The following is a 12302-nucleotide window of genomic DNA, read 5'->3' on the forward strand; positions in this document are numbered from 1 at the left end:
TTGGAGAAGGGGGCGCTTATAATCGGACTAGTTCGTGGTATAGCAGTGACGTCATAGGTAAGAATAATGTATTTTATTAATTTATTTAAATATTACGATTTAATCTACACAAAAATTCCAGGAAGTACAACTTATTACTATAATACGATATATAATTAAAAAAAATTGATAAATTTCAACTTAAAAATTAGCGTTTATATCGTAGTTTGTAGTTTTAGTTGTAGATGGCGCTGCTAGAGTTGTAAAAAATATTGACCGCAGTAAAAGGCGCGCTTTAAACTGACAAGTAAACGTTTGAAAAAATAGGCTTAGTAGTATTGCTTGAAATGAATTCCAATTACACATTAAAAGGGTTAATTAGACAGGATAATTATAATTACTGAATTTTACACTTGATTGACTGCTATTTTTAGATTTTAAATAACCAGACACCAATTTCTTTTGCGTGTGGTTTCTTTTTACAAAAACAAAATTACCCTAGCGTGACTAATCACTTTTAGGTTAGACATAGTGATTTGTCTCTTTGATAAGCCTTGGTGAAAATAAATGGGAATTGTTCCGTAGCAATGGCTTTGTTTTGTATTATTTAGTCTACGTTTTAAGCCTTGGTTTATAAGAAAATGTTACTTTTTATTATTTTCGCCAAACACCGATTCAATCGAATAAACAATTTTGATACAATAGAGGGCAGCACCCCAAAAATTTTATATTTTATTGTAAAGCACTGAACGAAAAATTATATATTTTGGGCGCAAGAATTATTATTTCAAATTTTTAACCCGATGTGTTGTAAAACATAAACCATGCCAGTTCCTGAACACACCCCCAATGTCTAGCCAATGATTATAGCCATTAAGTTCGTCTGCAATAAGTCAACCCCTAAAACGGGAATATAAATTAACACGAAGTAGTTTAAAATTGGTCGCCTCAGCTCAGGGAAAACACTAATAATTAAAAAATAGACCAAAATATCAGGGAAAACTTGGAAAAGTATGGGAATTTAAATATAGACCAAAATGTCTCCAAGCAGTCAGGGATTTCAAAAGTTAGACCAAAATGTCACCCAACAGTCAGGGATTTCAAAAAATAGACCAAAATGTCACCCAACAGTCAGTGATTTTAAAAATAGACCAAAATGTCATTGAAAGTCAGGCAATTTAATTTTAAAAATTGATCAAAATGTCACAGAAGAGTCAGGGAATTTAAGAATAGGCTAAATTTCTTTGTTATTCAGGAAATTCAAAAATTTATCAAAATGTCACAGAAAAGCCCAGGAATTTAAAAATAGACCAAAATATCACGAAAAAAGTCATGCAATTTAAAAATAGACCAAAATGTTCCAAAAATAAAAATCAGGAAATTTTAGCAAAATCATGACGTTTGATTTTCGTTTTGAAAAAATTCCTAAACTTAGAACTGAGTTATCGTAGTTTCAAAATGAGTTTTGTAACTTCGGTTTAATATAATTTATACGAAGTGTTTTGAACGAATTACATTTCTAGAGTTGTTTTTATAAGTCGCTTCTTCGCATTTTTACAGACCAAAGGCTTCCGAAAAAAAAAAATTGAAAAAACAAATTGTCGGTATTGTCAAAATTTGGGATTTCCCAAATCTCAATTAGTCTATAATTTCGGCAACATTGATGGTCCGTGAATTCATCGCGATGATCTGCTAAGGGTGAGCGTCATCTGTCGTCTGCACTCAGGTAAGACCAAACCACGCCCTCTTGTTTTTACTGCAAATATATGTTAATGTTGCTTTTTTTGTCAGGAAAACGGTTGTTATTTTTAGACTTTAGCTAGGCGCGTCTTGTTTTAGATTTTTTGTGTTTTAAAAAGTGCATTAAAATGAAGTTTTCAGTAATTTGATTTAGGCATATAACACATAAGTCTATAAGTGATATGTTCCGTTCCATAAGTATGAATGGCACTACCAATACAAGTTCGTAATGTTACTGAGATGGACTTGCAGTACTCGAGATAACTAGTTCGAGAAGGAGAACGACGGAATTAAGCGAATCAATTGAAGTCCTACCTGCTACACTCGGTGGTGGTGGTTAATTAATTTGGCATGCAGGACCAAGTTCCATTCCATCTAGGTCCTATTTAGTCTGAACTTACTAAGCCCAAATTTGACAGCAGCGCCCCCACTCACCAGGCGTATGTCGCTTTACCCTGAATCTATGACCTTTACCAGGAGTTCATAATAACCCCCCTTCGGGGGGGAAGTACGAAACTTGCCATAGAGCTAATGGTAAAAATGGCGAACAACAAGATTTTGTCGTTGCGCATATAAAGGACTAGCCTGTGGACATACAACTTTACAGTAGATTGTAGTAGTATCTATACTCCTTGGTTTTCGTTCCAAAACTTGGCTGGGAGCCTGGGATCTCCGTCGTTAAGAAAAATGCGTAGAAACACGATGGAATTCTTATATTAAAGATACTGGGAATCAATTTGTCCATACCGTTTTAATTTAACCACGGAATTCTCACACATATCACAAGAAAACATTAATGACTATCGCTTAAATGTTTTGTAGAAAACTAGAAACCATCGCAAAGCCAACTTCTCAGCCAAGGCTTAATGTACACCGCGGCTGACCGCGCCGACAGACGCGACTCGCTCGCGAGCCATTTTCGCTCCCAAAATCACAAGATAAAAATAGTGCTAACCCGGAATATGGGAAATTAATGCGCGTGGGGTAACTATTTCTTTGGGAGTTAAGCGGTGTATAAATCCGCTGAGCTTTACGGCGAAACTTTGTTGTTACGGGCTTTTTAACTAGTTTCGTACTTCCCCCCCGAAGGGGGGTTATTATGAACTCCTGCCTTTACTTCAATCACTTCAAAATTACAAGCTCCAGTTTCTAAGTTACCAGAATTTACAAACTTATGTATGGAACATAATCATTATCCCTTGAATATTTGATAACTTCCGCTTAATTACTTCCTTAACGAATTAAGTTATTACACGGCGTGCGATTTTGATTTCCCTTTTTTTTCGCTTTAAATTAAGGTGTTTTTTTTAAACTCATTTAACATTCTAATGTCATCCGTATAAACATGAGGATAACGTGTGTTTTTGTTTTTTTAAATACCGTGTGAAATTTTAACCCTTACAACATCACGCAAACATTGTTATAAAACCAAGTTTAAATATAACAACAATAATTATTTTTAAGCCAATTAATTAATAAAATAGATATAAGTAAATACAAGTGTTGCCAGTGCAAGTGCCTAAATACGTTGAAGAAAATGGGTACTTAATGATTCCAATTAGATGTGTATGTATTCGAGCCTATTCTTTATAAAGACAATATTATCTAACAGATGGCGTTACCGTCGAATAATTTTGAATAAAATCCCAACGGAAAGAATTTGAGAGAGAGATAGAGAGAGATTTTGATAACCCTCGCTTATTTTTTATGAGGGGATTTCCCGAATTCCGAAACACCGAGTTTCTCTCTCTACTCTATTGCTTAGTAGCTACTTGAGTGAGAGGAAAAAGTTAATTTTTTTTTTGTCCTGGTCGGCCGTGACTCCCGAAGAATCTGCTAAGCCTTGGTCTTTTCTAAATACTGACTTGTTGTTGCCTGGCTCGTTGCTGAAACCGTTTTTAGTCTCACCGCAAATATATATAAATGGTGTATTATTAGTTTAAACCTAGCATGTAGAAGAAGAAGATGATGATGATGAAGATGTAGGTTGTTTTTTAATAGTACTTCTCCTAGCTTCACATTAAATAAACGGTTTCGTAATATTAAACGGTCCAAGCGTTCGAGGAGTTTATAGACCGGTATTATACTAGGGGTATTTCACTAAGTAAATTGATTAAAATAGAGCCTTAGTGTGACGCCACCCGTGCTATTTACCCATAGAACCAAAGCGGTACTAAACATGACAGCCCACTACCAAAAGCTAAGCCGGTGACTTTTTACTTAGGCACTGACGTTACAACTGAGATAGCTCTATAGAGTAATGCCAGTTCTACGTATGCAAACGTCATACCCTTCTATCTCTCAGCTTAGTGTCATCCCCCCTAACAGGCGCGTACAGTATCCCCTCTTACAAAAGCGCGCCTAGAGGGAGGGATACACCGTCTACTCCCCTCTCTACCGACACTACTCTATAGGGATAGCCAGAGTACGTAAACGATGTGGCTCAATTATGGTCTAGGCCATCTTGTTCTTATTTCGGCGCGCCAATTTTCGCGAGCGAGAATCTTCAGTGGCGCCAACCTTGAATGAACAACGCTAGTAAAAAGCAACCGGCGACGGAAGATTTTTAGTTACCAGTATTAACGCCCATGCTCTCTCTATACGTAATATTATGAATGACCAAGGCTTAACGGGTTTAATTTATTAAAAAGAAAAAAACAACAATTCAGTAACGGTTTTGGTTGACCCTAAACGGTTATACAAATCAGTGAATATAAGACTGTGGGTGTTAGAGTCACGTGCAATGACCTTTGTATGACCTAAGAGAGGCAGGGGAGTATCATAGGACCAAAGTATATCGTGAGACTAGCACTTTGTACCCAAAAAGTGAAGTTACATTTGCTGAAGTGTAACTTCTATGACCAGCCCTTAGATTTTGATTGAGCCCCCACAAGGGATGCATGCACCCCCTAACCCACAAGTTATCATGAATGAACATTGGAGAAGTATCTATGATTGGATGACCCCCTTAATTAAATTGAAAGACAATTAAGGATTTCTAATTTAACTAAGGGGTCATCCAATCATAAACACTTCTCCAATGTTCATTCATAATTTGTGCACGGGTTAGAGGGGGTGCATGACTGCATGCATCCCTTTTGGGTTCAAAATCAAAATCTAAGGGCTGGTCATAGAATTAGTTACATTTAACATTTCATCGATTCACTCAAAATTCAGTTGATTTCCCATAGAACCAACCATCCACGCATCCCACTCATGTACAATTAATACTTCGGTCCTATAATTACCCTCCTTTTGTTTGCAACACTCTGTTTAATATCAAAATTTTATTAAATATTTTTTAATGATTATTTTAATACCTTATTTAATAAGGGAAACCCGGCATTAAAAAAAGGGTTAGGTTGTTAAACATTTTTTTGCGTCGTTTAAAAATTCATCCATTTCAAGAAATACATTCTTGAAATGTTTCTGTTACGTTTTGACCTTGATATTTTGCAAGCGTAGGTTTTCTTTTTGACAAAAAAACCAAAGTTGCTTGGTTTTACAGTAACGTGATATTTTGATAGTTATTTTTATTTTTTTTAATTTAATTAAACATTGATTTTTAATTTTAATTTTAGTCTTAAATTTTAGAAAATTTACTTTAATGGGAGAGAGAAATAAATAAATGATATATATAACCGAGTTTGCCCGAAAGGTCAGGGATTTGCCGAATACCGAGCATTTATTCGCCAAATCCCGAACATCTATACTCCATAAAACATCAAAATAACTCAATCTAGAAAGCTATCAGACTTCAAAACAATTTGCATCGCAATCACTAGACCGTACCTTTAACATATATTTTTTTTTTACGTTTAACATTAACATAATCAATTGGAAATTAATTTTATAAGTTATATAACAAACGTGAAGGCGCCGCGATGCGGAAAATGTGACGTCATTCTATGTTATCTAACGACGTATTCCAGGCGTGACGTCGTATTTTGGGGATTTCCAAGCTAGTTGTATATGATTGTAATCAGAAATGTGAAGTTGTTAGGGCTTGTTTAGAACAAAAGGGATTGGATGCGTAATTGACATTTGTCATTCATTCATTCATTCATTCATTCAAGTTACGTGGGATGAATACAAGTGCTTAAACAAGTACAAATTGTCTTTTTCGTTGTCAGGGTGTTACAAAATTAAACACCCATAATTGTATAATTATTGCCAGAAGTTAATGATTGATATCCTACGAAGTATAAGACCGCATACGATAACTTCTCTGTTAGCCGGCTTGAGCTAGAAGGCGGCAACCTGACCCCCCCCCCCATTGAGCCTAGCTTAAGCCTAACCCTAACCTAAGCCTAACCAATGTTTAAACACACCTAGCCTAGCTTAGTCCAACCAAACCTAAGCCTAACCTAGCTTAGTTCAACCAAACCTAAGCCTAACACAGCTATAGTTCAACCAAACCTGAGCCTAACCTAGCTTAGTTCAACCAAACCTAAACCTAACCTAGCTTAGTTCAACCAAACCTGAGCGTAACCTAGCTTAGTTCAACCAAACCTAAGCCTAACCTAGATTAGTTCAACCAAACCTAAGCCTAACCTAGATTAGTTCAACCAAACCTAAGCCCAACACACTAAATAACCCAAGAAGATGAACTCATTAGCCCCTGCGGTGTTTACTTCTCTTCTGAAATTAATGGAATGGTTACTCTGTTAGTTCAGATTATAGCGCCATCTATGGGGAACTAGGATAGGCGGCGCTTGGGCTTTTGACGTCATTTTGAAACCTGTCTTGTAAGTACTCAAATGAAAGGTAACGTCAACAGGAAGACGATGATAGTGGTAATTTACTTGAAATCCTTTTAGCAGACGTAAAAAGAGGTTTTTAAAAGAAATCTTCTTTCAAAGTCAAAGTTGCTTTAGATCTAGATTGTGTGATTCGGTGAAGTAATCTATAGGTAACTAAGTAACCACCCAAGGCGCGCGCACCAACATCGACAAATTCCACGTTGACCTTTGTGACCTTTTTGAAACAAATTTTTGTACGCCCTATAATAAATCAGTTGGTACAACCAAAAAGAAAAAGAAATTTGCCCCTTTCACAAAATTAAGGGAGTTTTCGCCTAGAATTTTATCGTTTTTGTTAGGAAAATAGTCGCAACTTGTCTGTCCACTAAAAGAAATATAATACTCGTCAACAAAAGTCGATTAATTCAAAATTATTAGGAAAATCATTAAATTCATAAAATATGTTCCATAATAAAAGTTTGTAAATTCTGGTAACTTAGAAACTGGAGCTTAGTAATTTTGAAGTGATTGAAGTAGGGAGATCATAGATTCAGGGTAAAGCGACATACGCCTGGTGAGTGTGGCGCTGCTGTCAAATTTGGGCTTAGTAAGTTCAGACTAAATAGGACCTAGATGGAACTTGGTCCTAGCTGCAAAATTAATTAACCACCTGCACCGAGTGTAGTTAGGACTTCAATTGACTCGCTTAATTGTCGTTCTCCTCCTCGAACTAGTTATCTCGAGGACTGTACGTCCATCTCAGTAGCATTACCAACTTGTATTGGCAGTGCCATTCATACTTATGGAAGGAATATACCTTATAAACTTATGCTTCAAAACTTATGATAAAATTAATGTTATTTTTTTATTATTTACATTGGGTAAGAATATTGAGTAACTTTGTGACGTCATAACTTTGAATGTTTAAATGCCAGTGGGAAATTATTTTAGGGGTTTATAGACCATATTGTCCTGTACCAGATGACACCGAGTACTTGAGTATTGGGTAATTAGAGCTCGAGTAATTAAGATTTGAAATGAAAACCAATTTTTCGAACTTTACCATATGTCATTTGCGACAGTTTTGATTGTTTTAATTTAATGTACTTCTGAGGCATCCTCGCTGAGGTTTGCGTGTCAAGGGGCGAATTTTAGCCGAGGTTTTAGTTCTAGTACACAATGAATTAATATTATTTTAAAGACATCCAAACAACTATTGCCCTATTCCGTTTATTGAACTCGGCTTCTATGGGTTTTTGATAAAATACAAAACTGGGCGGGCGCTTTTTTACCCAAAAATACCTGGCGTTTCATGTGGGCGTTTTGTTTTTTGGGGTTTACCAAAGGTTTTACATCAATCTCGTTCAAATATCTTTACTACATGACTTTGAATGATGCATTAAACTTAAGTAAATTTTTTAATTTTAATTTATTTAAGTTTAAATATGTCTTTTTTTATAAACATCCATGTTAGTTCGACGCCCTTAATCGAGAGCTTTCATTTGAGTGGTTACTCGATATGTTTAGTGTGTTTTTGACATTATGTTCAATTTGATGTTCTTAATGAACACGGTGCTGCCTACTTTTGTAGTTTCTAATGCCATGTATTTTTGGTTTTAAAATCGGTTACAGATACGTCTTGAAGCCCCTTTGTGTAGAACACTCAATTTGCCTTAAAACATTAATTGAACATGAAAATTTTTAGATCGAAGTGTTTATAATTGAAGATGAAAATATTTTGCGATCAAAGTGTTTAATATTGCGCGTACCTATGTCATGTAGGTACTCAAATGAAAGCTCTTGACTTGATTAACACAATGATGCATATAATGAAACGGAATTTATAACATGAAACAAGAAACATGTCATCATATGACACACGAATATATTTTGTCATTAAAATATTTAATTCTGAACATACCCACGTCTTGTAGGTACTCAAATAAAAGCTCGCAACCTGATTAACGCAATAATACACAAAATTCAAACTGAAGTTTCAGTATAAAACTAGAAAAACTGTAAGCCATGAAAGCGGGTTCAAATACCCATAAATACCTTTAACAATACGATGCTAAAGCGATAAAAATAATATTAAAAAAAAACACACTTCACACTAGATCACAATGAACCGTGTATACATTTGACCATTTGACCCCGGGTTTTAAATTTGAAAGGGCTATAAAAATTTACAAGAAATATCAGATTGAAATCTTTCTTAGGTATTATGTGTATATTCTTAGAAAAAGGATTTTGAAAAATTTGAAAAAAAAAAATTTCGAGATAAGAAAAATTTGAAGAATTCTTCTTACACTTCACTAAGATAAGCGATCCAATGTATCAAGATTATCAAAAGTAGATTAAATTGAAGCTATATTATAGCTGTCAAGTAACAGATAGTAAGGAATAAATTGAAATACAGGGTGTTCTATGGGAAATCAACTGAATTTCGAGAATCGAAAATGTTAAATGTAACTTCTATGACCAGCCCTTAGATTTTGATTGAGCCCCCACAAGGGATACATGCACCCCCTAACACAAGTTATCACGAATGAACATTGGAGTATTTTACTTCAGATGTTTATGAACTTCTAATAATATAATATAAAATTTAAGATTACTTGGAAATATTTTTATATTTATAAATAATTTCTTTAGAGGTTAAACTGTCGTTTAAAAATAAATATACATTAGCACCCGTGCTGTGACGTCACCATACGGGAAACTTTAACTTAATGTCAACCCAGTGGTACCATGGTATCCCGCTAGGGTTAGGCGATAATGCACTGTAACTAATTTGAATTAAAAAGAAAACGGATTCTATGAATTTCTCCAGAGGGGGAGATCTCAGTTCTGTTTAGTTTTGGGTGTGAAAATAATTTTGAAAAAAAAGAAAATATTCAAATATTTTTTTTTTGAGGTCGATTTTAGGGTTAAGATTTTAGCGCCTGTAGGGTCCAGGGTGTTGGCGCTTTTGTACTGTTCTTCTTTTTGGGAATAGTTCGTTCCGGCTTTTATAAATAAGACACTTTTGGGAGAGAGAATTTCGTTACCCTGACCTTGGTGAAGGTCGTTTTTTTGGATGAGTTGGTTTTGTTCGCACTGAAAATTAATTGCGACAGGGTATTTTTAATTTCTTCTTGGTAGTATTGGGTATCGTTGGAAAGAGGAGAAATAGGGTTATGATATGCTCAAAGGATTAAGCCGTATCTCTTATGGAACCAGAGTTATAACACTCCAAAGTGGTCTTGGTAAATAACCGAATGTTAATCCTATGGAGAGGATGTCTGTTAGCGTTTTGCTTAATAACTCGGGCCCTAATTGTTGTAACCCCAAGTTTAAGGTATGGTTGGAAAGAGGATTAATAGGGCTATGACATACTCAAAGGACTTCGCTGCATCTCTTATAGAACCAGAGATAAAAGGGGTCCTGTAAATAAGCTGCTATGGAGAGGACGTCTATGAACATTTTTATTAATTACTCGGCCCCTGATTGTTGTAACCCCAAGTTTAAGGTATCGTTGGAAAGGTGAGAAATAGGACTATAACATACTCAAAGGGCATCCCTGTATCTCTAGTAGAACAAGTTTTGTAACCTTAAAACAGAATTTCCAAAAAATTCGTGCTACCGAAAGTTGATGTTAGTTCCCTGCGACGTCTACAAGAAATAAGGCTTAACCTTAAGCCTAAACTTATATACGTAATAATATTGCTAAGCCTAGTTTGAAACTTTAAATTGGCATCAATGTGCAATAGGCAACGAGATACGTTATTAATTCACTATTAGTAAAATTCGAACATACATAATCGTTAGTCTAGCTTAACTCCTCCCACAAAATACACACCTAGATACGCAATGATTCCTAGTAGCTATATGCATTCCTGATACATTACATAAGAAAATCCGTTGTAAACTAAAAACTCTTTATGTCGGGGGTTAGTGCAGAAAATCATGAAATATCCAATAGCAGCAGCAATAAAAAAATTAAAAATAAAATATAAAGGAGAAAGGATGCAACGAACAAAAATGTTTTATTTTTTTCGAAAACGTTTTTGTAGCGGAAAAAAGTTTAAGGCGCCAATAAGACTTTTATCGTAGGCGTTTAGAATAAATTCTGGCTCTAGTCTTTTTTTACTTTTTTTTAGAAGTGAAAAAAAATAGTAAGCAGCGAAGTTTTGTGGTTCGAGAGGAGGCAAAAAAAAAAACAATTAGGTTTTCCCCGTCATTTTTACTCGCATTTTTATCAGACACAAATTTTTACCCTTAAAAGTTCATAGTTTCGAAGTCAATTTAGGCGTAAGGTAGAAAGAGATAGCAACTGCAAGCACCTTTATTTCTTTTCTGGGTTTTTACGCCCCCCCCCCCGGGCTTCCAATGTGTGGGACGTTACGTTGAATAGTTACCATTGAGGGTCTAAGTAACTATCTATTGATTATTTAATAACGTTAAAACTGTATGTAGTTATAGGCCAGGTGATGCACTTAACGATAACTTAGCCTGGCCTCGCCTCCTGGTCAAGATTGTGTAGTAGTTTTCTACTAAAATGTAGTGGGTTTCCATCTCCATATGAAATTATATTGTGGAATTGTAGTGTTATCCTACTATAATGTAGTACTTTTCATCCTAAGTATGAAATTGTAGGCTTATTCTACTTTAATATAGTGATTTTCCCCCTAAATGTGAAATTATGCTGAGAAATTCTAGTACTTTTCATCCTAAATGAGAAATTCTAGTGGAGTTGTAGCGTTATTCTACTTTAATATAGTAGTTTTCCCCCTAAATGTGAAATTTTAGATTTTATTTTTTTTTTTTTTGCATAAAATCCATGTTATAATCCTCGTTGTCAAAAATATTTGATCGGATAGGCACTTTTTTTTTGAGTTCATGATTATCTGATATTGAGATCTGTTCATTTCCTGTCGGTGTGGGTAGAGAAGCGAGAGCCCCGCCCCTCCCTTCTACCATCCCATTTATATATATACTACTGATCAACACTTTAATTTTAACTATCGTGTTTAACGTTCAATACAAAATTCCTTTCAGAAATTTGTCTAATGCTTCTTTTAAGTTACGTAACTTATCTAGATTTTTTGATTGGATAATACTTCAATGCTTCTAGTTTTAAGAGAATTCATTTTAAGTTAGGAATTAGGCCTAATTTTCACTGTAACTCATTAAGAAAATGTTTTACAAGATCTGTTAAAATATAGGGGCAGTGTTCTATGGGACATTTTTTATAGTTGAAAATGTTATGTGACACATTCAAGTTATGTACATTGGAGTGTTAACAGATTAACATGAGACACTGAAAGACAATGATTTCTGATTACATTAAGGGCCGGTCATCTCATCCTTAAAACACTCCAAATATAACTCGAAAACTGTGGTCCTTCGGGTAAAATATCATAGAAAATTTTGGACTCAAAATCTTCCAAAGAACATCCCTATACCTAACAAACCTTTCAGAAATAGCCTCGGTGATTGCATGATGATGGTTTTATATGAATATCTATAATTAATCTTTAGGCCCGAATTAGGCTGCTGAACACATTTTTGTATCTTAAGCCTTTGTAGGTATTTTAAACTGATAGCTTTTGATGTAATATTTGTTAATTGTACAGATTATAAAATCGGTTAAGTTGAGCTAGCAACGCGGATCTGTTTACGGTTGGGCCCTTTTTATTATTATCTAAATGATTTTCTTGATTGTTTTTGGATTATTCTAATGACTGCATCACGCCGGCGCTCTTACCTTTGATTTTTCATCCGAAAAACCGTTTAAAATCAAGGTACATCCATCGAAAATGATGCCAAAATTGTAAAGCGTACTTTGAATCAGAAGTT

This window comes from Phalangium opilio, unplaced genomic scaffold (assembly GCF_054372755.1).
Source record: "Phalangium opilio isolate 3A_F unplaced genomic scaffold, DU_Popi_V2 ptg000209l_1, whole genome shotgun sequence".
NCBI classification, from domain to species: domain Eukaryota; kingdom Metazoa; phylum Arthropoda; class Arachnida; order Opiliones; family Phalangiidae; genus Phalangium; species Phalangium opilio.